This window comes from Aedes aegypti, chromosome 3, assembly GCF_002204515.2.
Source record: "Aedes aegypti strain LVP_AGWG chromosome 3, AaegL5.0 Primary Assembly, whole genome shotgun sequence".
In the NCBI taxonomy this organism is placed as follows: domain Eukaryota; kingdom Metazoa; phylum Arthropoda; class Insecta; order Diptera; family Culicidae; genus Aedes; species Aedes aegypti.
This window is the reverse complement of record NC_035109.1, coordinates 321,649,078-321,672,553: the sequence shown is the minus strand read 5'-3', so window position 1 is coordinate 321,672,553 and position 23,476 is coordinate 321,649,078. Positions and strand designations below refer to the sequence as shown.

The following is a 23,476-nucleotide window of genomic DNA, read 5'->3' as shown; positions in this document are numbered from 1 at the left end:
TTCACGCTACCAAGCAGAGTTAATCGCAGTCAGCGAAGCCAGTGAAACCGAAAGCTTAAGGTGCTGTAGGCATAATGCCTAGAATGTAGTAAAACACCCGTTGCTAAAGGCAACCCAAAACTTCTGTAGCAAAATGTTCTATTATCCGGAGCATATTTCCCCCATTTACAGCCTTCGATGACACTAAGCGATGTCATTCAAGCTTACTACTATTACCATTCGCAGCCCTGATATAATCCAATTAATCAATAGAATAACCTTAGTTTGAAAGAAGGGAAATTTTCTGATGTTCAATATTAGCAGTCTTCTCGCCAAAAATTTGGAAGAACGGCAAACTTCTAAAACAAGGGTGATTCTTTATGAAAATGCAATAGCTATAACAGGAATGTATGTTGATGGGTTTATTCATCAGTTTGAACATTATTAATTGTTCAAACAGCAAAACTCGAAAGAACAGCGTACAGTCACCCCACAGTTATGGATAGCACACAGATATGGATCGGAGTTTAGTTAAAACGAGAATATTTCATCAAATACAGGTGCAATTTTGCAGAACACATTTTACCTACGTGAACCATAAATCTGTACAGCATCATAATCAATCGTAATATGCTTAAGTATATTTTTTCCGTCTGTAAGAAATAAAATGTCAATCGTATTCCCAGAAGCGTTGATTCATAACTGTGGGGAATTGAAACCCATACCACAGTTATGAATCAAAGATAAGACGATTCCGAAAGAAACGCCAAAACGTATGCTTTCACTAACACATCATTCGTTTACCTCGCAGATAAATTGCTGTTATAGTATTTTGATCCATAATATGAGTCGATTTGATCCATAATACGGATCCTCCTCTCTCACTAATCCACATCTGTGAGGTGGACATGATTTGGGATTTCTATCGAAATCGACATTTTTTGGTAAATAATCGCGAATTTTGATGTGTATTATCAAAAACAACTATATTCTGCAGTGTTAGGAAGGTAATTTTGATTCGTACAGCGTCACCATGATTTTTAATCATACTTTGTTCTGAAAAACGACCCTTAGTTGATCCATAACATAACCTCGATATAATAAAAAAAACTAAGAATATGTTGGATAAAATCATTAATATATATTTTTTCAAAATATTTATTAATAAAGCTAAAAGCATGTTGTCTGTTGCTAAATTATTAAATTTTTAAATAGTTTTATTAAACATGAAAAACAAGGATGCAATTAAGCATGCAATGAAATGTTACCGCCGTGCGGGGTGACTTTGATCATTCTTTTCGATACATTTCGTGGCTGGAATGAACGTCGAAAAACTAATCTTTGACAATCTAGTGACTATTTATAAAGTATTCTTGGAAATTTTCCCATTCTTTTCGTGGTTCTCACATTACTTTGCTTTAAAAAATGGTATAGAACCGGAAATTACTTATTTTATTTACCATTGAGTAGCTTTCCGGGAAACGGGTTATTCCGGGATATGATTTTCCGGGAAATGGGTCATTCCGGGAAATGTCTTTCCGGAAAATGATGTATCCGGGATACGTCTTTGCGGGAAATGGTATAGAACCGATTTCTACTAATATACTAATAATGATACTAATTTCAAACATGTTTTAAAAATAGTTCCAGGTCACGGAAAATTGAGAAACTTTGGATTCTAGTTCAATTTTAAACGTAGATTCAGATTATGTAATAAACTGGATACCCTTAAACAAGCCAATTTTAATTTATTTAGCACATCAGTTAATTTACTCGTTTTCGTCTGCCAAAGGGGTAAACGCCCCATTCTACTCCCTCTTTGGCTTCGCCCATGGGTCGTGCATTAACGGTGAGTTCCCCCAATGTGCGTGACGTGGTCTCTCCAAATCGTGTTCACGTCATCGGAGCGAGAAGCGCGAAGCGGGACAACACCAAAACAGAGAGCGCGAGAAAATGAGACGATTTCGCAAGCACCATAGGATTGAAATGGTGGGAAAAGCATTTTCCGCCAACGCGGGACCCCCTCTCATATTATCATCTGTTCGCTGTTGGGGTTCGTTTTGTTGGGTGGGTGGTGAAAGTCTTCGTCCTCGTCTTGATCGACGTCGCTGTCGTTGGCGCCGTGGTTGGTTAGTGTTGTTTCGAACACGACGCCGAACACGACGCGTGTAAAAGTGAGCCCCTTCGGGAGGAGACCCTGTTGTGCACTTTTAGGGGTGCAAGGCAGTTGTTCAGCAGCTCTTTTTTTTCCTGGTCGGCCGGTCGGTCGGGAAAGCGTCGGAATCGGGACAGGGTTGCGAAAGACCGAGGCCGAGTCAGTGTTTGGAGGAAAAATCGTTGCAATTGAATGAAGTAACAGTTCGCGTTGGATTGTGTCTTATCGGTGTTGGGAAATCTTTGTGATCCGATTATTTCGGTGTCGATTTGGTTTTTCGTGGAAAACGTTTTGATTTTCGGTTGATTGTGAAGATATTTAATAAATACAAATAATAGATGTTCAATTAGTGCTTAGTGCAAAATAGAAAGTCCTATAAGCTTACCGCTTGCGTAGAGTGCCCTTTCGATAGCTGTTATCTGCAAAAGGTAGTGTAAATGTGATAAGCATACATACAATATTCATAACGTGGAGAACAACGGCAAAATTTGATCGCAGTGCTTGATGAAGAAGCCGCTTCTTGGAAGGATGCCATCCATGCCGGGAAGCAACAATGTGTCGCTGTTAAAAACGATTACACTGCAATCCCAAGAAAAGCCTTTCTGATGTGGGGGAGGTTGGAAGTACGTGCATTTTTAATAAGAAAGCTTGACTCGACGATGAAAGAGCCTTCTTCAGGTGTTCCTCGGTGCGAAAGTGTTGAAAATTGTGCGGCTTGTATCTGTATATACGACCAGAAGTAACGGAGCATGTTATTGCGTATGGTTGTCGTCGTCGTTTCTGCTGCTGTTTCTGCTGCTGGTGGGAAATCCAATTAGGAAGAAAACGATAGTTTACCTGGGAGTTGAGAACAACAACCTGGAAAATTTTCCTGAGGCGTTTGCGTCTTGCCGAGGTTTTGTGCTGCAGAGGGAATTGTGAATACTTTGTGGAAGGGAAATTACGACATCATAGATTTTATGTGAGAGAAGAAATTTGATGATGAACGAAAATTGTGTTACCAGTGAGTGCAGACTGCGTTCCAGTTCTTGTGGATACCTGCTGTGAGCGTGGAAAACTATCAGGTCAGTAAGCGCATTTTGCGTCGGATGTACAATGAATAAAATATGTCACAATGCACGGAACAACATTCATCCTTGTCGAGTTTTTCTTTTTCGTTTCAATGGCATTCAATCTTTAATTAAGCTTCTAGTACCGGAAAGCTTTACGGTTTAAAAGAATTTACAATAAGAATACTTTAAAGAGTTTAATAATACAGTTTTTCCACTGACAAGGTTGAGGATCTATTGACTATTACTTCTGCTACTGAAGCTGATCGTTATGGGTTCAATCCTGGAATCGCTCTTCGTAGCAATTCTCTACCTCAATTCAACACCAATCATTATCTTCTTCTTTCTGGCGTTACGTTCCAACTGTGACAGAGTCGTCTTTTCATCATACTTCCACAATTATTAGCTGAGCGTTTACTTTACCAACTGCCCTTTTTTGCATTTGTATATCGTACACTAGTTACGAAGATACTGTATGCTCTGCGAAGTCTAGAAAATTTAACACCCCGAAAGTTTCTCGACCGATGGGACTAGAACCCACGACCATCAGCTTGGTCTTGTTGAATAACTGTACTGTTGAATACTTAGTGCCGTAGCGTGCGGTTGACCAGGTTAGCACCCGCCAAGGGCACCAGTCTACAGGGGGCGCCAAAATGCGTGAATAAATTGGTAAAATCTTGAAGATGCATGGTAAATGAGGGCTTCTTATTAGTAACAATTTCAAAAGAATTATTGGACATGAAATTGAAATATATAAAACAAATTCTGAATTTTGTTTAACAAAATATGCAATAGGCATTTCAAAAGATATAGGTCATTCCTTGTATATTTTTTTTTAAACTTGAAGCTCATATAAGGCTGATACAAATATTAATTTTCTTTTATGTCCGAGACCACTTGGATGCCACGAGTGGGTGGGGGGTGGAGAATAATACGGAACAAGAAAAAATGCAAAAAAACTTTTTTGAGTTTTTATTTTTAACGATCGTTGAACTTTTTTCAATAGTCCTCTGGATTGTCATTTTACCTGTTTTTACTGCGAAAGCTGACAGTTCTGTCAAAGTGTGAGCCAATCGAGCAGCGAGAGCTTTCAAAGCGTGAGCCAAACGAACATGCGTTATGTTTGTTCTGGACTTTTCTTGAGGAGTAATGTAATCCGCTTGACATTATTTCGGTGAGAGTTGTTTTGCATATAGGGTGTCCCAGAAAGTATGGGCACGACTTTACTATACTGCCATTTCGAAACTAGTGAAGATAAGAATCTGATTTTCACGCATATTAATCTCGCACTTATTAAGAGCAGATTTTGAATTTTGAGTGATTTTTTTCGCTACCTATTTGTATATGGTGTAACATTTCTGGAAGCTCATCTTATCAGGTTTGCACAAATCGCGTTATATCCGAGCGACTTTGTTGAACAAAATTTGTGCTAGTTCATAAAGTACGTACAATAAAAATCTGAAAAAAGGTATTCATCATTGCTGATACGAATAATGATCAGACTATCATTTATTGTAATGGAAATTATTAACTTAAGTATATGAAATTCGAATAGAAACTAAGAATCCGTTTTCTGCCGCGGTCTGTTTTTAAAAGGGTCAAACAAAGTCCTTGTATGATTTTGTAAATTTATCTTATGTGGAGAAAAAAATTATCGATTTTTAGAATTCTATAATTTTTTCAAGTGTTTTCAAGCAAAGTTGAATAAAATTTTAAACAGAAATTCTTGTGGAACATCTTCGATACAATGTACTTGAACTCACCACATCGAAGGACTTCGATAAAAACTTTTATTATTAGTTAAGTTCCAACAAAACACAAAAGTATGGTCTGTGCTGACTAGATAAGAATTGATTTTTTAATGTCAAAAATTTTAATGTAAAATGATATTTTGTCAAACAAAATTTTCACAGGCATGATTTGAAATGCCCCAAGAAAAAATCCAAATATATAAATATTTTTTTTTTGTTTGGAAAAATATTGTGACATTCTTTATCAAAGTCGTGCCCATACTTTCTGGGACACCCTATAGAGCAAAATATATCATGTATTTATTTTTTTTGAATTTTTGTCTATGTAATATTATTTGTTGATTTGTTCTGATGTTTATTAGTTTGGAAATGTTGCTCAACGATCTATAACGGAACAATATACACTTTTTAGCAATGAGGAAATCATGTTAATGTTACAATATTTTTCTCGACGCTGCACAGTGCGTTGAATGTATGGAGATGCGGGACAAAAATCAAAACTGGAAGATCAAGCCATTTGAGCACCTTTGTATGGAAGGGAAAGTTGTTTCTGGTCGAAAGAGCTACAATTTGCATAAATGACATATAATATATGCATAATCGCAAAACTGTCCTTAGCGCCAATTTCATTATTTTTCCAAAAAAAACTCGCTATTTGTACTTTTATTGCTCATAATAATGCAACAAGTTATTTGCAAATACGTCTCTTCTCACTCGTAGCTAAACAAGTGACTTATACGCATTTATGCAAAAAAAAATCGCTTTTTTTGTTTATTTGTCAGCTTTTAATATAAACTTTGAATAAAATCGTGAAAACTACATTTAAAATATATTATTTCAAGCATAAACGTGCTCTGGTGTTATGTTTGGTTGAGCCAAGACCACATAGCGTTGCAAGATTTTCGGATCATTTACCTTTTCCTACTTGTGCTGGCTAAGGAGTATACCAATAAATAGTCAAAAATCTCGAAAAGTTGCAGTAAGTTGCAGCTGTATCTTTCAGACCTCTTAGAGGACACTCTAAGAAACGGTTGTGCTACTTTTCCCCGAATGTCGGTTCCCCGAATGTCGTTTCCCCGAACGCCAGTTCCCCGAATGCCTGTTCCCCGAATGTCCCGTTTCCCCGAATAACCCACTTCCCCGAACAGTTTTTGGCAATCACAATTGTCATAACTTTTTACATTTCAGGTAAGTGAACGTACTGGTCATCTGATATGCACCCTTCTTTATTTGATTGGCGGTTCTTAGGAATTTTACCGTCCTCAAAATTTTTGGCAACATGTGTATAGTCTAGAAAGACCAAATACCTCCTTCTTTCGATTGCCTATCGTTCTTTCTAGTTCACCATCTTGCTACTAAAAACTATTAGAGCTCCTATTCGAACAGTACCACTTTTCGGGGAACTGGGTCATTCGGGGAAATGGCATTCGGGGAAAAGGGTCATTCGGGGAACTGGCGTTCGGGGAACCGACATTCGGGGAAACGACATTCGGGGAAAAGTAGCACAATCCTAAGAAACATGTCTGTGAGTGATTTAGGGTGGAACTCGGTGGAACTTTTTTTGAATCGATAACACTGCGGAACACGTTTTTGTTTCAAGCACAGTGAATAGATTGTCACCCAACACCCAGCAACTAAGACATTGTCATCTCCTATTCTTGTTGCAACAATGTTATTCCCCAACATCAGTTAATCACCACTTGAGCAGAATATGACAAAGATCGATCACCATGTGCGAAGCGATTTTCTGGGCTTCGCATTACAATTTTCGAAAACTTTATATGTGTTGGTAAACATTGGCACACTATCGAACAGCATGCATAAAACAAATTTGGTTTTGTGTTTAAAATAACTTATTAATCGCGAGTTGAAAAGGTTGCAACAATGTTGTGCCCTGTGATTGTCATGACAATTTTGCTTCTGATTGTATCCCTATCCGCAAAAGTATGGATAAACGGGTTGTGAGCGACTTGCTTTGTTGTTTGTTTTTCGTCTCCTTTGATGACAATTTGATTCACTGTTCAAGCATCAAAATACCACTATTTACTTAGTTAAGAATTGATGAATCCATTATCATTTTCATAAATATCATAGCACGTCTAGTTTTTGAGATATTCACTGTTGAAAATGCAAAATTTTACTATATCATACAACTTGCGTACAAGTTTGCCAGCTTGTATGGCCATTTATTTGCCTAATTTGCCACAGAGATCAAATTTCATGTGTTAAACAACACTTACCATAAGAGTTCATGATAGTGTCGGTGCTCAAAAGTTATTTTTTGCAATTCCGTTGCAAATCAGCCTACTTTTTATCAAGAGAATTGACAACATAACGGCCTACTTTTCCTACCAAAAAAACAGTGCTGAAAAGTGCTACGAGTGATTCAGTATCGAAAAGTAGCACTTTTCAGTATTGTTTTGGGAGTAATCAGAAAGACGTCAGATTGCATCCATACGTCATTTATTCAATTGTTCTCAATGTTGAACCGAATTGAGTCGGATTCGAATTGTAGATTTGGATTTATAATCAGAAGCTAGTTTATTGTGAGGGATTCTGAGTTGAAATAGGATGTACCTATAGGAGCCAGTAGAATGTGTAGATTCACAACATAACAGACGGGAGCTTTATGGGGCGATTTGTCTATTGAAAGTAGGGCAGTAGTTGAATTGGTCCCAAAATGATCAGCACGTTCCTACACGGTTTGTGTAGGAAGATTGGCACATGAGAAATAACTGTACAACACAGAATAATATTTCATGCGGCATCATACCTTGTCCGTTCACGAATTTAAAATCTACGTAGATCAGTTTAATTTCGAGTGATGCGTGAAAATTTGGGACTGTCATGTCTTTGGTCATACTGCTGCATCACAGCCTACCTGATTGAAAAATATCGAGTCGCTGTGGCACATGGTGCCATGTGGATTCTCTTGTGTTCCTTAAAATGATCTAACTCAAACGGCATTTTTCGTAATTGCAAAAAATGTTGTATGCAATGCGTTCCAAAACTCGATTTTTTCAGCACTCGTCGTATTTATCCAACTCGGCAAGCCTCGTCGGATAAATGTACGACTCGTGCTGAAAAAATCATCATTTAGGAACTTGTTGCATAAATAACTATTTTGATGGTTTAGAAAAGTATTGTATTTTGCCATATAAGAGAAACGAAGAATTTTGTATGGAGACTGCAAGCATGTTGGGAAAATCGATTGAATCTAAATTCAATCGTTCAATTTCAACCAAATTATATTTAAGATGGAAGTTCAAGCCCTATTACAAAAAAGTTTGATAAATCATACTTTAAATTTTATGTAAACATCAATAAAACCAGCGTTTTATACACTTTTGGCGACCTGTAGCTAAAAATTGTGACGTGCTGGAGCATTTCTGAGAACAGCATCAGATTCAGCAACCCCAAATCTACACATAATTTGGTTCTTGAGTGTAATCGAAGTTACATGTTAGTATTTCATAAGTTTGATTTCATAGCCAACTTATCATACCGATTTCTCATATTCAAAGCTAAAATTGATATGCTTATCCCATCAAATATACCTTACTAACCTTCAGTCATGTTCTCTTTTAGATTTTGATTGAATACATTGGTTTCAATACTCTCCGTGCTAGTTGAAAGGAATGCTGAAAACATGCGACAAAATTTAGTTTTTTCTGCTACTCCAACAACTGTTACTTTCGACGCTTGTTGTAGTAGTTTTAGTGATTTGTATAGCTAATAAATACTTGTTTCAATAACGGATGATATCTTTAAACACTTGTAGATACTTATTATCGCCGGATAAAATAACTTGAAATTTGATTTTTGTCTATGGAGTAACGCACTGTGCAGCGTAATAAAAATCACATATTTGCATGTCTCAAGGATCAAATTATGTGTCTCTAGTTGATTTGGGTTGCTGAATCTGATGCCTTTCTTAGATTTATTCCAGCAGTGCGCATCGTACCTTCGTGCTGTGCGTACACGAATTCTCTCTGCTCTTGGAAGTTTTCTTAAAAACTACCTAAAGCAATAAAACAGTACTTTTCAGTACTACAAAACAGTACTTTTCAGTACAATTTTTTTCTACTATTGCACTGTGTTTTATTTTCTCGATTTCATGCGCTTTTTGAATAGCGCCCAAACCGTTGATTTTAGCGATATAGTTTGTTCGGAGAAGTTTCTTGGTATATTAAAGCGCATCTTTTGACGAAAAATGTTTTGTGATCCATCCACCTAACAGTGAGATAGAAAAACTATGTTTTTCAAAATCTTTAGATAGACATATGGTGTCTTCGGCAAAGTTGTAGAATTGGCAATTTGAAACAACTTTGTCGAATACACGATTTTTCTATCTCTTATACTTTTTGAGATATATGCCATTGTATGTGAATGGCCCCTAAAAGTCATACTTTTTATCATAACTTTTTTCCAAGATTTTTAACATTTTTTGTGTTTTCTACAAAGTTGTTTGTCTTTTGAAGTAGCAAAGTTATTCATGAATTACTCATTTTTCAAGGGGTAGTTTTGGCCTCAATAACTAGGTTCGGCGCAAAATGGCGCAGACAACTCTTACAAATCATAAAAGAACCATATTTCCTCTTTCGGCATTTGATAAAAACTTTTGTTTATAAGCGTCTTTGCATGGGTTGTTACTATCAAACAAATAAGCCTTAACATTTTTCATGTCTTCTACAAAGTTGTTGAACATCTTGAAACGCGTGTTTTTGCTAAACATCACACCTCTCTATCTCTTTAAATAAAAGAATTATCAGTCGAATTCGTTTTAATAAGCCTTATTTGATTGATAGTAACAACCCATGCAAAGACGCTTATAAACAAAAGTTTTTATCAACTGCCGAAAGGAAAAATATGGTTCTTTCATGATTTGTAAGAGTTGTCTGCGCCATTTTGCGCCGAAGCCAGTTATAGAGGCTTAAACTACCCCTTGAAAAATGAGTAATTCATGAATAACTTTGTTACTTCAAAAGATAGAGCAATAATATGTTCAGCAAAAACACGGGTTTTCCCATGACAAACACAAAAAATTTTAAAAATCTTGGAAAAAAGTTATGATAAAAAGTATAATTTTTAGGGGCCATTCACATACAACGGCATATATCTCAAAAAGTATAAGAGATAGAAAAATCGTGTAGCTTAGCTTAGCTTAGCTTAGACTGACTACACATATCAATGGTTGCTATTCCGTGATTGACCGAAGTCAGTGAAAATGCACAAAGAATCAACTAGAAGTTCGGCTGGGATTGGCCATAATCTTCTTCAGTGTGCATAATTCAGTGCCTCTATTTATACATGGTCAATAACGGCGCCGGCCACGTCCTTGCAGTCAGGTGGGATTGAGGGAAGGAATGTTAGTGTGTAATCTTTGCTATTTGGAGACCGTGTTTGCCTCTGCATCTCCACAAAGGTTACTGGGAGGGATGTTTGTTAATGGGAAGGATCGTTGGGTCACAGGATTCACTTTGATACGCGATTAGACCATGATAAATAATTATTTGTGAGATATAAACATGCTTATATGTAAATATAATACAGTCGACTCTCCACATCTCGATGTTCTACATCTCGATATCTCTCCCTATGTCGATGATTTTTTCGGTCCCTTCATTCTGCATACATTTTCGCTCTCCATATCTCGATATCCTCTTTGTCTCGATATCTCCTTATCTCGATGGGATTTTCGCCCCCAAATTTCTCTCCGTATGTCGATATGCCCATTATCAAAGGTTACTAGACTAGATTTTAGAGATTCAAAACAATTTGCGAAGACGAAATGACGTCTGTTTGTTTTCAATTTTCTTGGCAACGAAGTGATTTTCAATCTAGTATTCGTTAAAAAATGTTCTATGTCTCGATCTCTCCCTATCTCGATGGTCCCTTCGATATCGAGATGTGGAGAGGCGACTGTATTTACATTTGATATGAACAAGGAAAAATATGCCGACACTTGATGTGACGAACGTTTCAAAGATTGTTGAATAAAGTGAACCTTTTGGAAGTCTACACTTGAAGTGTCGAACCATTCAAAGTTTTTTTTTAATTACAAAAATAAAAGTAAAAAGAAGAAAGTGTTTTGAATAAAAAAAATTTAGACATAAATAATTTATGAATCAGAGTTTATGTCGACACTCACAGTGACGAACCATTCATATTTTTTGAAAAACCATATTTACGTCTCACCGTTGTAACGATTAAGGGTGCAATCATACATATTTTATAGATTAGAAACAGTAGCATAAAACGAGCTCACCCATTGATCCGTCATCCTTGAGCAGCAACAATCCTCTTTGAACTTCACTCGTTTAATATACTATATAAAAGCACTCAGAGAAAATAGGCGTGCAACCCGTGAGGGAAAACAACTGACGACTGCTCGGGCTTTCTTGACGCACTGCCCAGGAGCAAGCGTAAACGTCGGAAGATCAAAAAGAACTAATCGAAAGCGGCACTTATTCACTTTACTCGATCGACGCGCGACATGTTTGATCCTGCCCTCATCGCCGGCCCCCGCAAGAGCAAGCGTCAAGGTCGAAGGATCAAACACAATTAACGGATCATGCCACTTTTTCACTCTCACTCGACCGACGCGCGACATGTTTGATCCTGCCCTCATCGCCGGCCCCCGCAGGAGCAAGCGTCAAGGTCGAAGGATCAAACACAACTCTATAAGAGATAGAAAAATCGTGTATTCGACAAAGTTGTTTCAAATTGCCAATTCTACAACTTTGCCGAAGACACCATATGTCTATCTAAATATTTTGAAAAAATAGTTTTAAATCTCACTGCTAGGTGGATTGATCACAAAACATATTTCGTCAAAGGATGCTCTTTGATATACCAAGAAACTTCTCCGAACAAACTATATCGCTAAAATAAAAGGTGGTAATCTTTCTTGGACACCGTCTTGGGAAAAAACCTCTCGAAGGTCACGTCTTCTTCGTCACGTTTATTCACTAAACATGCTATCAACAACAAACAAAAGGAAGGGTGAATCTCTGAATTCACAACTTCCTTTCAAAAAGGTGGGATTTAAAACTGTCACTAAACGTGGCAAGAATGGAAGAAAGGACATTCCTCCGGAATGCGAACTTTCTTCCAAGGGTGAAATGAATAATGTTAATAATTGTATCGAAATGAGCAATCAGTTCGATGCTTTAGACAAATTTTCCGAACACCAAATCGAAGCGTCGGTGCCAAAAGTGGGGTCATGGTACAAAAAATGTCGCATGGATGCTAAATGCATGATTTGTGGAGGTTCTTTTCACGCCAAGGACGTCTGTCCAGTGAAGGAAGATACCACCAAGTTCATATGTTTTAATTGTGGGGCTAATCATAAGTCAAATTTTTGTGATTGTCCTTCACGCAAAAGAGTCGTTGAGGCTCGTGCCAGGCAGATGAAATATAATATTCGTTACGATAACGGTCGTTTCCGGACTGTGCCTGGTAGAGTATCGAGCAATACTCATTTTTCAGTTAATGATCGCTTGATTAGGAATCATACCCTTCAGGAAGATCATAATCATGCTCATTCACAAACTAATTTTAATCCGACGGGTAGCCGTTCGAATCTTTCAATTTCGAATGTAGCTACCCACGAGAGTAGGAAAGTATAGAAATTTGACGTTTTCTATCATGTACCCTCCATTTGATTCCCATGTAATCCGGCTCGCAGCTGACGTGCCTATTATAAACCCACACGGAAATGCTAATTATGGACCCTCTTGTATGGTTTCATTTACAAAACTGTTCAAATATCTGTATTTATGCACCTCAAACCAAATGTTTTGACTGAAACTGCCCCGGTGGATTTGTATGGGAATAGGGTTGCTTTGAGTGTTAATTTTATGTTATTCTGTAGGGGATCTATAATACGCAAAGCGTCCATAACCGGCATCAACTCCTTAACTAAAAAGAACAGCCTCTGATTAAAAGAAGGAAAAACACTGATGAACGTGTTAGCCATTTGAAATAGTAGTAAAAAATACAATTGACAATGTTATTTCGGCTTAACGACATTTGGTCTAACGACCTGCTCCCTATTAAGATGAAGTGACATTCATCTTGAACAGGTGGCCTCAAAATAGCTACCATTAATGCTATTTTGCTTTATTGGTGTGTGTGTAGTTATACACTTCATAGCCTCTTTTAGAGTGGACTCCCTAAGTAACAATGACAAAACCTCTTTTCTCGCTCTCTTTTATTATGACGAGTAATACTGAAGCTTTTTGAATGTTTTTCACCATAGATCGCAAGACAATATCCTTGGCTAACGAATCATACAAAAAGCGCATCGTAATATGTAAATGAGGCTTAGATATTGATGTAAAATAAAGCAAATAAAGCAAGGCTGTCAATGTTAGATAAGTCGTTTAGAGAAGTTCAGCGAGATGTGTTGAAAACTGTGTGCTTATCGTCAAATTGAGGAATAAGGAAGGTATATCGGATATGACTGGTTTAGATAATTGGACAGATTTAGGACACAGCCGTTCGAAGCAATACAATGAATCTGTAGCAATAAACATCATTCAATAATGTAGCAAACTATGAATAGTGTTGTAGGAAAGTTTAAGAATTCCAATATTAACATAGCACAGCATAGCATAGACTGACTGTACATTAGGGTGCGGCTTATTTTTCCAAAGTTCTCAAAACCAAAAATTCATGTGCTCTACTGAATTTAAATCACATTAAAAGAGAAACCTCAAAATTTGAGCCAAAAATATCAACATTTAGAGGTGGCGCAAGCGTCTTGAAGGTGAATTTTCAGGTTATAAAAAATGACCTTCAATGAAGTATACATAACTTTGTTCTTTTTCAATCGATTTTAAATCTTTTAGCATCAATACCTTCGAAATTAAATTGATGAAAACTTTGTAGAACGTCAAATTTGTCTAAAATCAAAACAAGTAATAGTTAAAAGTAATTTATTCCAAATTTGTCCTCATTTTACTAAAAAATTAAACTTTGTTTGATCATAACTTCATGAATACTCAACCGATTCCAAACCTTTTTACATGGTTTTGAAGCTAATTTAATTGTTTTCAAAACTTTCATACATCACATTTCACTTAAAAAAATGTCTTGACCAAGTTATTCAGCAAAAAATGCACAAAAACTTGATTTTTAACGAAAAACGCCAGTTTTTTTTTTATTTTTGCCAGTTCAATATTATGTCTAAAGCTGAAACTTGTATTTCTCATTTTTTAAACCTTTTAGAAGGACTTTGCAACAATTTTTAAATAATTTTGAAACAAAAATATATTTGCATATGTTAAAAATGTATGCACAATTCAACTCGTAATTAAGGCAAGATGCTTAATATATTTAAGTTTTATGGTAAAAACGCAATTTGCAGCGAAAAAACATAAATAATTTAAAGAAATTTGTTTTTTTTTTCATAAAAAAATCATGTTTTTGTTGAATAACTAAGTCAAAACCATTTTTTAGAAAAAAAAATGTCGTATGAAAAGTTTGAAAACAATTAAATTTGCTTCAAAAACATGTTAAAAGATTTGGAATTGATTGAGTATTCAAGAAGTTATGGTCAAACAAAAATATTTTTTTTTAGTAAAATGAGGAAAATTTTGGATTAAAGTATTTTTTACTTAGACTAGTTTTGATTTAAGATAAATTTGATGTTCTACAAAGTTTTAATTAATTTTATTTTAAAGATAATGGTGCTAAAAGTTTTGAAATTGATTGGAAAATAAAAAAGTTATATTTACTTCACTGAAGGTCATTTTTATAACTTGAAAATTCACCTTCAAGACGCTTGCGCCACCTCTAAATGTTAATATTTTTGGCTCAGATTTTGAGGTTTCTCTTTCAATGTGATTTGAATTCAGTAGAGCACACGAATTTTTGGTTTTTTGAACTTTTGAAAAATAAGCCACACCCTACTGTACACGTCAATGGTTGCTACTCTGTGATTGATCCGAACTGGTAAGAATTGCACTTCGATCCAAATAAATATGGTATGGGACTTTCCGCTTACTCTCGTAGTTAGCAGCTCTCATATTATTGATCAATAACGGCACCGGCCAAGTCAGTTTGGTTGTGGAAGGCATGTTAGTGTGTAGTGAATGTTGCTTCTAGAGACCGAGAATACCTCTGCATCTCAAAGGAGAGAGGAAAAGATTCGGGAGTCAGCTTTGGTCGGTGATGTAATCCCTGGATAAGGAGGTAAAATACGGCACTTGCTTAAAACTAGTTTTGAATAATTTATCTGTTCAGTCGAAAGCATACCGCCGTCGCGTTCGAACGTTTTTCTGTATAGCTCTGAACTTATCGAATCGAGTTTCTTTGTTGCGCTCCGAAACAATCAACTATCGTCTAGTGTTCTACGCTGGGGCCGATCCGGTGTCGGAGCATTTTGCATTGTCTCCCGGAAGATAACTTGGGCTGCACACAGGTGCCCATTGTTCTCTGTTGGTTGAAAGGGAATCCACGTGGTGTTGCTAGTCGTAACCTTAAAGCGGTGTTTTTTTGCCTTTTTTGCCTCCCAGACTAAGTGCGACTCGCGTGCAGGTGTTCGATGATCCACTGAGTTGAACACAGTGGTCTCCAATTTGCTAAGACGGACTACAGTGACAGTGTGAGGGTGTTGTTCGAGCGCAGGCCTAAGTGAGTTGTGTGAGAAGCAATCAATTTGGCGTAAGGTGGTGTAAGTTGGTAACCGCCGCTCTGCCAGTATGGACCTGGCAAGCGGCCAAAATTTTCGCCCTGGGGATCCAGGAGGGCCCGGAGGTGGGCACAAGCTCGGTTTAAACTGGCGTCAAGGGTAGTACATGAGACCCACACTCCCAGCGTTTATGGACCGGGATGGTACTGCGGGTTCGCTCCAGTACCTTAGGATGCAGACCACGGCTGGAACGATGCCTCAGGATCCTTTCCTGCTGCGCATATCTGTTGAAAAACACCTCGGAGCACGGATTGAGGGAGCGTTCAAAGAAAAACGGGGAATGTCGTATGTGCTAAAGGTACGTAGTTCAGCCCAGTTTGATAAACTGCTCCGTATGGAAAAACTGTGTGACGGAACCCCGGTATCCATCAGTGAGCATCCCCAATTGAACCAAAGACAGTGTGTTGTCTCTAATCAGAATGTTGCTGGTCTCAGCGACGAATACCTGAAAAGCCAACTTGCTGCACAAGGAGTGAAGGACCTTCGTCGAATACGGCGCCGTCTTCCGGATGGTTCGTTTATGAACACACCGACGATCATTCTAACAATCAGCGGCACGGTCATCCCAGAACACATCGACTTCGGATGAACAAGGTGCAAAACGAGAAACTACTACCCGTCCCCGATGCTGTGCTTTCGTTGCTGGACTTTTGGGCACACCGGTAAACGATGCACTGAACCGAATCGTATCTGCGGCCGATGCTGTAAGGTTCACCCGGAACATCAAGCCCCTGTTTCTACGCAAAACGGAAATGAAGTAAGTACATCGTTTCGTCCAGAAGAACTCCCTAGCGAAAACCAGGACATGAACAGATTTGTTTGCTCCGAACCAGTCTTCTGCAAAAATTGCAAGGCCGAGGACCATTCTGTATCTAGCCGGAAATGCCCTATCTACCTAAAAGAGGTAGAAGTTCAGAAGATAAGGGTTGACTGTAACATCTCTTACCCTCAAGCTCGTCGCGAATTCGAAGCACGTCAAAACGCCAGTACTAGTGCCGTTACCTTCTCCGGAGTTGTCGCTGGTAGTAAGGACGTGGAGATTGGAAGTCTCAAAGCAGCTATCCGACAGATGCAGGCAGACGCAAAAGCTAAAGACATGAGGATGGCGGAAATGAAGACCGCTCTTCGAGGACCAAGCGTTGGCGAACGCCTAGATATGGTTCGTGAACACGGAATTATTGAGCAGCTGATCAAGCAAGTAGCCGACCTAACTGCCACTGTTCAAAAATTGCAGCAGACGATAGAGCTTAAAGACGAAATCATCTCTAAGTTGATGGTCGAGCGAAAGTGCACAACCCTCAACGAATCACCAACGGCCTTCTCGATTGCGGATTCCCATGGAGAAATGCCAGTTTCGCAGGAATCGAATGAAGTTATCCCGGCAACCGCAAACCCAAAATTGAATGCGAAAGTTCAAAAATGGATCGACCAAACCACCTCAGGCAGCAAGAAGAACTGTGTATTGCCGAAAGATACAGGGACCACTGTGACTAAGGCTGACAAACGGCATAAGAAACCAAACAAAAACTCCACTGAGGACAGTATGTCAACCGACGAAAGTATTGCCTCTGTGTTATCGCACCGAATAAACAACACCAACATCTCCATACCTAATAAAAGGAATCACGAAAAGACGGATTCCAGTAATGGTTCCGACAATGCTCTCAACCTGCGGCGGAACACCAAGACCCGTAAGCAGGGAGAGAAAACAAAGAGTAATAGAAAGAAGTAAAACCCCCAACCTGCTCAGTTCCACTAAATTAACGGCTCCCACACAAGTGGTAATACTGATACCAACACTTTCAATCCTTCATATTACATCGAACCAGATACGATAAAGGATAGAACTGAGCAGACGTACGAAGAAATACCAATTATTGAAAATAGTCAAACAGTACAGGCTCCGGATAACGGGGTCACCGACAGTATGGAAGCTATACCACGTTCGAATATATTCACTACCAGTGGGACGCACAAGGGCGTCAAAACCCGTTCCCCACAATCCCCAATTTTGAGATTGGACAGTCAGGGCCCCGTCGGTGCGGAAGCCAAAGCCGTACCGGAACCGACGGACAACATCTGGCGTCCAGTTTCAATTGGAAGAGGGACGCACAAAGGTGTCAAAACCTGTTCCCCTATGGACAGCGCTGGAGTCAAGTCAACAGATTATATACAGGATACCCTGGCCTTTAGGCAAAGGGCGAAGTTCGAGACGCCAAATCCCTCGAAGGACTACGAGGGAGTCAAGCTATCCACAAGAAGATACCCACAACGCAACCGTCGACCCCCAGATAAATTTACAATGGAACGTCCTGTCAGCAAATCTCCACTAAATGGACCATTTCCAGCACTAGGACCTGAGGCCAGCAATGCAGAATTGTACGACATTCTGCACAAAGTGAGATATGGATATTCTGCTGACATCGTCCCTACAACCTCTCACAGCTCAGGCTGGACCTTCGAAGCTTCGCAACGACAATTCCCCAAGAACCTGGATCGATGCCCCGTTGGACCTCGAGGCCCTATCGCTAGCCACGAGACGATAGAAGACAATGGTAAGTCCGACTGCTTGACTGACAACACCGCTTTTTTCCGCACCATCGGCACAGTCCAGCCTTTGGCAGACAACTGTCACAAACCGAACCATTCTAGCCATCCCGAGTCACAAAACCCCAATGAAATATCCCAATGGATCCCAACCATTTCTCCCCCTTTTTGCGCTGTCGGGACATCTCTGCCTTTGGCGGGTGGAACACTACCACCTCCCACTGGTGGAGCTCTATCTCGTTCAGCAACCCCCACGCTCTCACACACTGGCTCTGAAATCCCTCACAACAATCTGAACCGAAATCAAACTACACTCGCGGTTCAATGGAACATGAACGATTATTTCCACAATCTGCCGGACCTCGAGATGATAGTCGATCGGCTCCGTCCTATCACTCTCGCGATACAGGAGATTCACCGTGTAACCGTGGCACGAATGAACAAAACATTGAGGCAACAGTACAAATGGTATGTTAAAACTGGCAACAATATATACCAGTCAACGGCAATTGGAGTATTGGCAGATATTCCTACAGAAGAACTTGAAATCGACACGGATTTGCCCATCATAGGAGTCCGCATTCCGTGGCCCTTTCCGGTTTCAATCATCTCCTTTTACCTCCCAAACGGGCGAATCCCGGATTTGGAAAACTGCTTGAGAGAAATACTCGATCAAGTGCCAAGTCCTGTAATCCTTCTCGGCGACGCAAATGGACATCACATGGCATGGGGCAGCCGCCACAACGATGCCCGCGGGGCTATCATTACTGGACTAGCCGGCCAATACGATCTTACGATTTTAAACGATGGTTCTTCCACATTCTTACGTGGGAACACCGAAAGTTCTATTGATATATCTCTCGTTTCGGCCCGATTAACAAACCGTCTTCTTTGGGCCGTGGAGCAAGATCTCCACAGCAGCGATCATTATCCAATTTCTCTAACATTGGAAGGTACATCAACCCCGCAAACGACACGACGACCCAAATGGATGTTCGAACAAGCGGACTGGCCGGCCTTCCAAAGTGAAATCGATGTCAGATTAGCCTCCTCTCCCCCAGAGTCGCTTGAGGAATTCGCTGATCTATTACGCTCCACCGCATCTCAAACAATTCCGCGAACCAGTCCAAAACCCGGTCGCCGGGCACTCTATTGGTTGAATGAGGACACATGGAGAGCTGTCAAGATGCGCCGGAAAAAATTAAGAAAACTACGGAAACTACAGAAAAAACTTCCAGAGGAGCATCCTGATCGCACCAAGGCGCAGGAGGAATATAGCGCATCCAGAAATGGCTTCCGTCAAACAATACGAAATGCAAAAGAGGCATCTTGGACAGAATTTTTAGACGGGATAAACGAGGAGCAAACGGCATCCGAACTCTGGAGAAGAATAAACTGTCTTCAGGGGAAAAGACGGATGAAAGGCCTGGCCCTAAAGGTAGACGGACTGCTCACGCGAGATCCTGCTAGCACAGCAGATGCCCTGGCGGACCAATTCCAAAAACTTTCATCTTTCCAGCGATACCCTGAAAGCTTCAGAAACTTGCTGCAATCCCCGGAAACCGCAATACGTGATTTTCCAGTGCCTCCTAACAAAGGACAAAGTTTCAATCTTGAGTTCACAATTGATGAATTGGAGTTCGCTCTGAAAAAATCTAAAGGCAAATCAGCGGGGCCAGACGAAATAGGATACCCTATGATCAAGTATCTGCCCCCTAGCGGTAAACTGGCACTACTGAAAGGCATTAATCGTAAATGGCTTTACGGAACTCTTCCGGAGACATGGAACCACAGTCTGGTTATCCCGATTCCAAAGAACTCGGGTCCACCGTCGGATGCAGGTAGTTATCGACCAATCGCACTCACCAGCTGCCTATCCAAGGTAATGGAGCGGATGGTAAATCGGAGATTAATTAGCTTCCTGGAAGACAAACGCTTATTGGACCACCGACAACACGCTTTCCGATCGGGTTTTGGGACAAGTACCTACCTGGCTGCACTAGGGCAAATTTTGGATGATTCATTTCAAAAGGGCGAACATGTCGAAATCGCCTCGTTAGATCTGGCAAAGGCCTATAACAGGGCCTGGAGTCCAGCAATTCTCCAAAAGCTCGCTAATTGGAACATCTCTGGCAATATGTTGGCCTTCGTTAAGAATTTTTTGAATGGGCGTACGTTTCAAGTTCTGATTGGGAATGAACGGTCAAAAATTTCTTATGAAGAAACAGGGGTGCCACAGGGATCTGTCCTTGCTGTTACTTTATTTTTGGTGGCAATGAGCGATGTATTCTTGGCACTTCCTAAAGGGGTCTTCATTCTAGTATACGCCGATGATATCCTTCTCTTAGTAAGCGGTAAGCATCCTAAGAGTACAAGAAGGAAGTTACAGGCAGCAGTCTCAGCTGTGGAAAGATGGGCCAAAAAGTAGGATTCGAAATGGCAGCGGAAAAGTGCGCTCGCATTCATATTTGCAACTCTAACCACCGGCCCCCAGGAACAGTCTCCATAAATAAGACCCCGATACCGATCAAAAATCGAGTAAAAATCCTTGGTGTTACCCTCGATCGGAATCTTTCCTTTCAGGCCCATTTCAAGAACGTAAAGGTGTCCTGCAGAAACCGGGTCAGTTTAATGAGGAGTATATCAACGAAGCGCACTCGAAGTAATCGAACTACGCTGAAGAACGTGATGGACGCCGTAGTATGTAGTCGGCTATTATACGGTATTGAAGTAACCTGCAGGAATTTGGATGAGCTAATCAAGCACCTAGCGCCGATCTACAATAAGTGCATACGTCACGTGTCAGGACTGCTTCCGTCAACTCCTGCTTTGTCAGCATGTGCTGAATTGGGAGTCCTTCCCTTTCGGCATAAAACTATCCTCGCTCTCTGTAACCGTACGATATGGTATCTAGAACACACTAAAAATCAAGGACCGGTTTGCTTCCTAGCAAAGCAAGCAAACCTGGCCCTTGCATCGGTGGCCGACGTGCAGCTTCCACCGGTGGCTGGGCTCCACCGAAGGGGACCACGAAGCTGGACGGCCAAAGCCCCTAAAACTGATGGAACCATACAAACCAGTTTTCGTAAAAAGGCCACACCTGAGAGAGTGAAAGCACACTTCTACCAGAGGATTTCGGAAGCCTATAAGAACCATGAAATTAGATTCACCGACGGTTCGAAGTTAGGAGATCAAGTCGGTTTTGGGGTACTGAGCGACCAAATTGAACTATCCTACAGCTTACCAAATGGCAGCTCAGTTTTTTTCAGCTGAAGCAGCGGCCATTCATCAGGCAATCATATCCCCAAATGACAAGCCACTTCTTATTGTAACGGACTCCGCCAGTGTCCTGGCTGCAATTAAATCACCAACTAATAAACATCCATACATCTAGGACATCCAGGTCGCACTGGATCGGACCAAGAGAGAAGTAGTTTTTATGTGGGTCCCGGGCCATTCCGGAATCGCTGGGAACGAAAAGGCAGATGCACTGGCGGGGACTGGTCGAAATAGACCACGTCTAACAAGAAAAATTCCCGGAGACGACATCAAGACATGGACTAAAAACAGGGTCTGGAATGCTTGGTCCCAAGAGTGGCGACAGGAACGAACGCTATTTTGTCGTAAGGTCAAAAATACAATCAATCCATGGAAAGACCTACCTAACAGAAGAGAGCAGGTTGTTCTATCAAGACTGAGGACTGGGCACAGCAGAATATCTCACGACATGAGTGGAGAAACAGCCGATTTCCGTCGACATTGCGAATCGTGCGGAGAACGATGTACTATCGAGCATGTCATAAGCAACTGTCCATCTCTCGAGGATTTAAGAAGGATACACGACATCACCAACGTGGTCAGAGCGCTTCAAAATGATCCGTCATTTGAGAGACAGCTGATAAATTTCTTGAAGGATGCAAGAATGTACAATTGTGTTTAAGTTGGAATTCCACAATAGCAGACTAGCAGTTAATTGCTCAATTCTACGGCTAAGTGGTGTTCAGCCAATACCTCGATCGAACACACGAATCCTCTATACTAACAACTCCCCTTTCCTTTAACAAGCACCGTACAAAACAACACAATTATTGTAACTATCACACTATCATAAGACACTTTGACAATTGGTGTATTTTGTAAAGCCCTTATTTTCACACTAGTTTTCACAATAAGTATCTACACTTAAGCGATGCTCTGTAATAACAAAAAAAATATCTGTGGAACTTTGTAATCTGGTGGTACCCTTAAGGTAGCTCCAGAATTTGTATTTTTTTCATATGGTGATGAACCAGCCACGGGCTGAAAATCTCCCTAATAAAGCTAATAATAATAATAATTTATCTGTAAAAATATAATGGTAGATATTGGAAGAAGATTAAAAAAGTACGTCGTCATTCATAATGTCGAACTATTCAAAGGTTATTTATATGAAACAGCAATGAGGGCTCACGTCGACACTTGTAGCGATGAACCATCCATGGTTTATTTGAAATAACATTAACGAAACGTTGCCAAAATAGAAAAAAAAGATTTATTATAAGCATGAAACGAGCTCACCAGTTAACAATCCATCCTTGACTGAACACGAATATTTTTTAGCATTCATACAACGCGAACAGAACACGATTTGTCTTGATTCCCTCACACTCCCGAGAATGCAACGGAATCGAAAGACCATACACTACTCTGTAGGGAAACTTCAAAAACTCCAATATTTGAGATAATGTCCTACTTATGTGCCACCGGTGGAGCATTTGCTTTCACATGTTACTTAATCATCAACGTACATATATCTTCTAGAGTTATTTAAAAGATTACTTAAAGTTATCTTGCATTGATTTTTCATGAATTCTCGTTGGAAAATTTTGGAAGATGAGACTTCCGTACGGATTCTGGTGTAATTTTCGTAGGTTCCAGAAACTCATCCAAAGATTTGCACAGGAAAAATCCAGAAAGAATTAAATGGGTTTTTTTTGGTAAAATTCAGCCAGAATTCTTGTAGAATTCCTTAAACAGAAAGCACCCAAATGATTCATAAATGTTAATTATTCATTAATTCATTATTTATTCATTAATATTATTCTTAATTTTACTGTAGTGGGTTTTTACTCTTTGCGAGTGTTTCATCTACTTTGCATATCGAATATTTTTATTGCATTAATTAGGTCTGTCTATTCTTAAATAAACCTTTTTCTTCTTAAAGAACTTCGTTTTGAATTTAATGCCATTTGAGTCGGCTTGAATATTTTTTTATCTCATACATCAACCGGTCGATGGGGTAAAGTAAATTTACTAC

General features: G+C 39.7%; 1 protein-coding gene across 1 annotated transcript in view; it reads left to right on the top strand.

Moving 5' to 3' along the window:
- The first annotated feature begins 2,111 nt into the window (after nucleotides 1-2,111).
- The window catches only part of LOC5571970 (SKI/DACH domain-containing protein 1), a 291,750-nt gene continuing 270,385 nt past the window's right edge, over nucleotides 2,112-23,476 (top strand). Inside the window, exon 1 of the mRNA XM_021850814.1 lies at nucleotides 2,112-3,198. The gene's annotated coding sequence lies outside the window, so the exon portion shown is untranslated. The remainder of the gene's footprint in view (nucleotides 3,199-23,476) is intronic.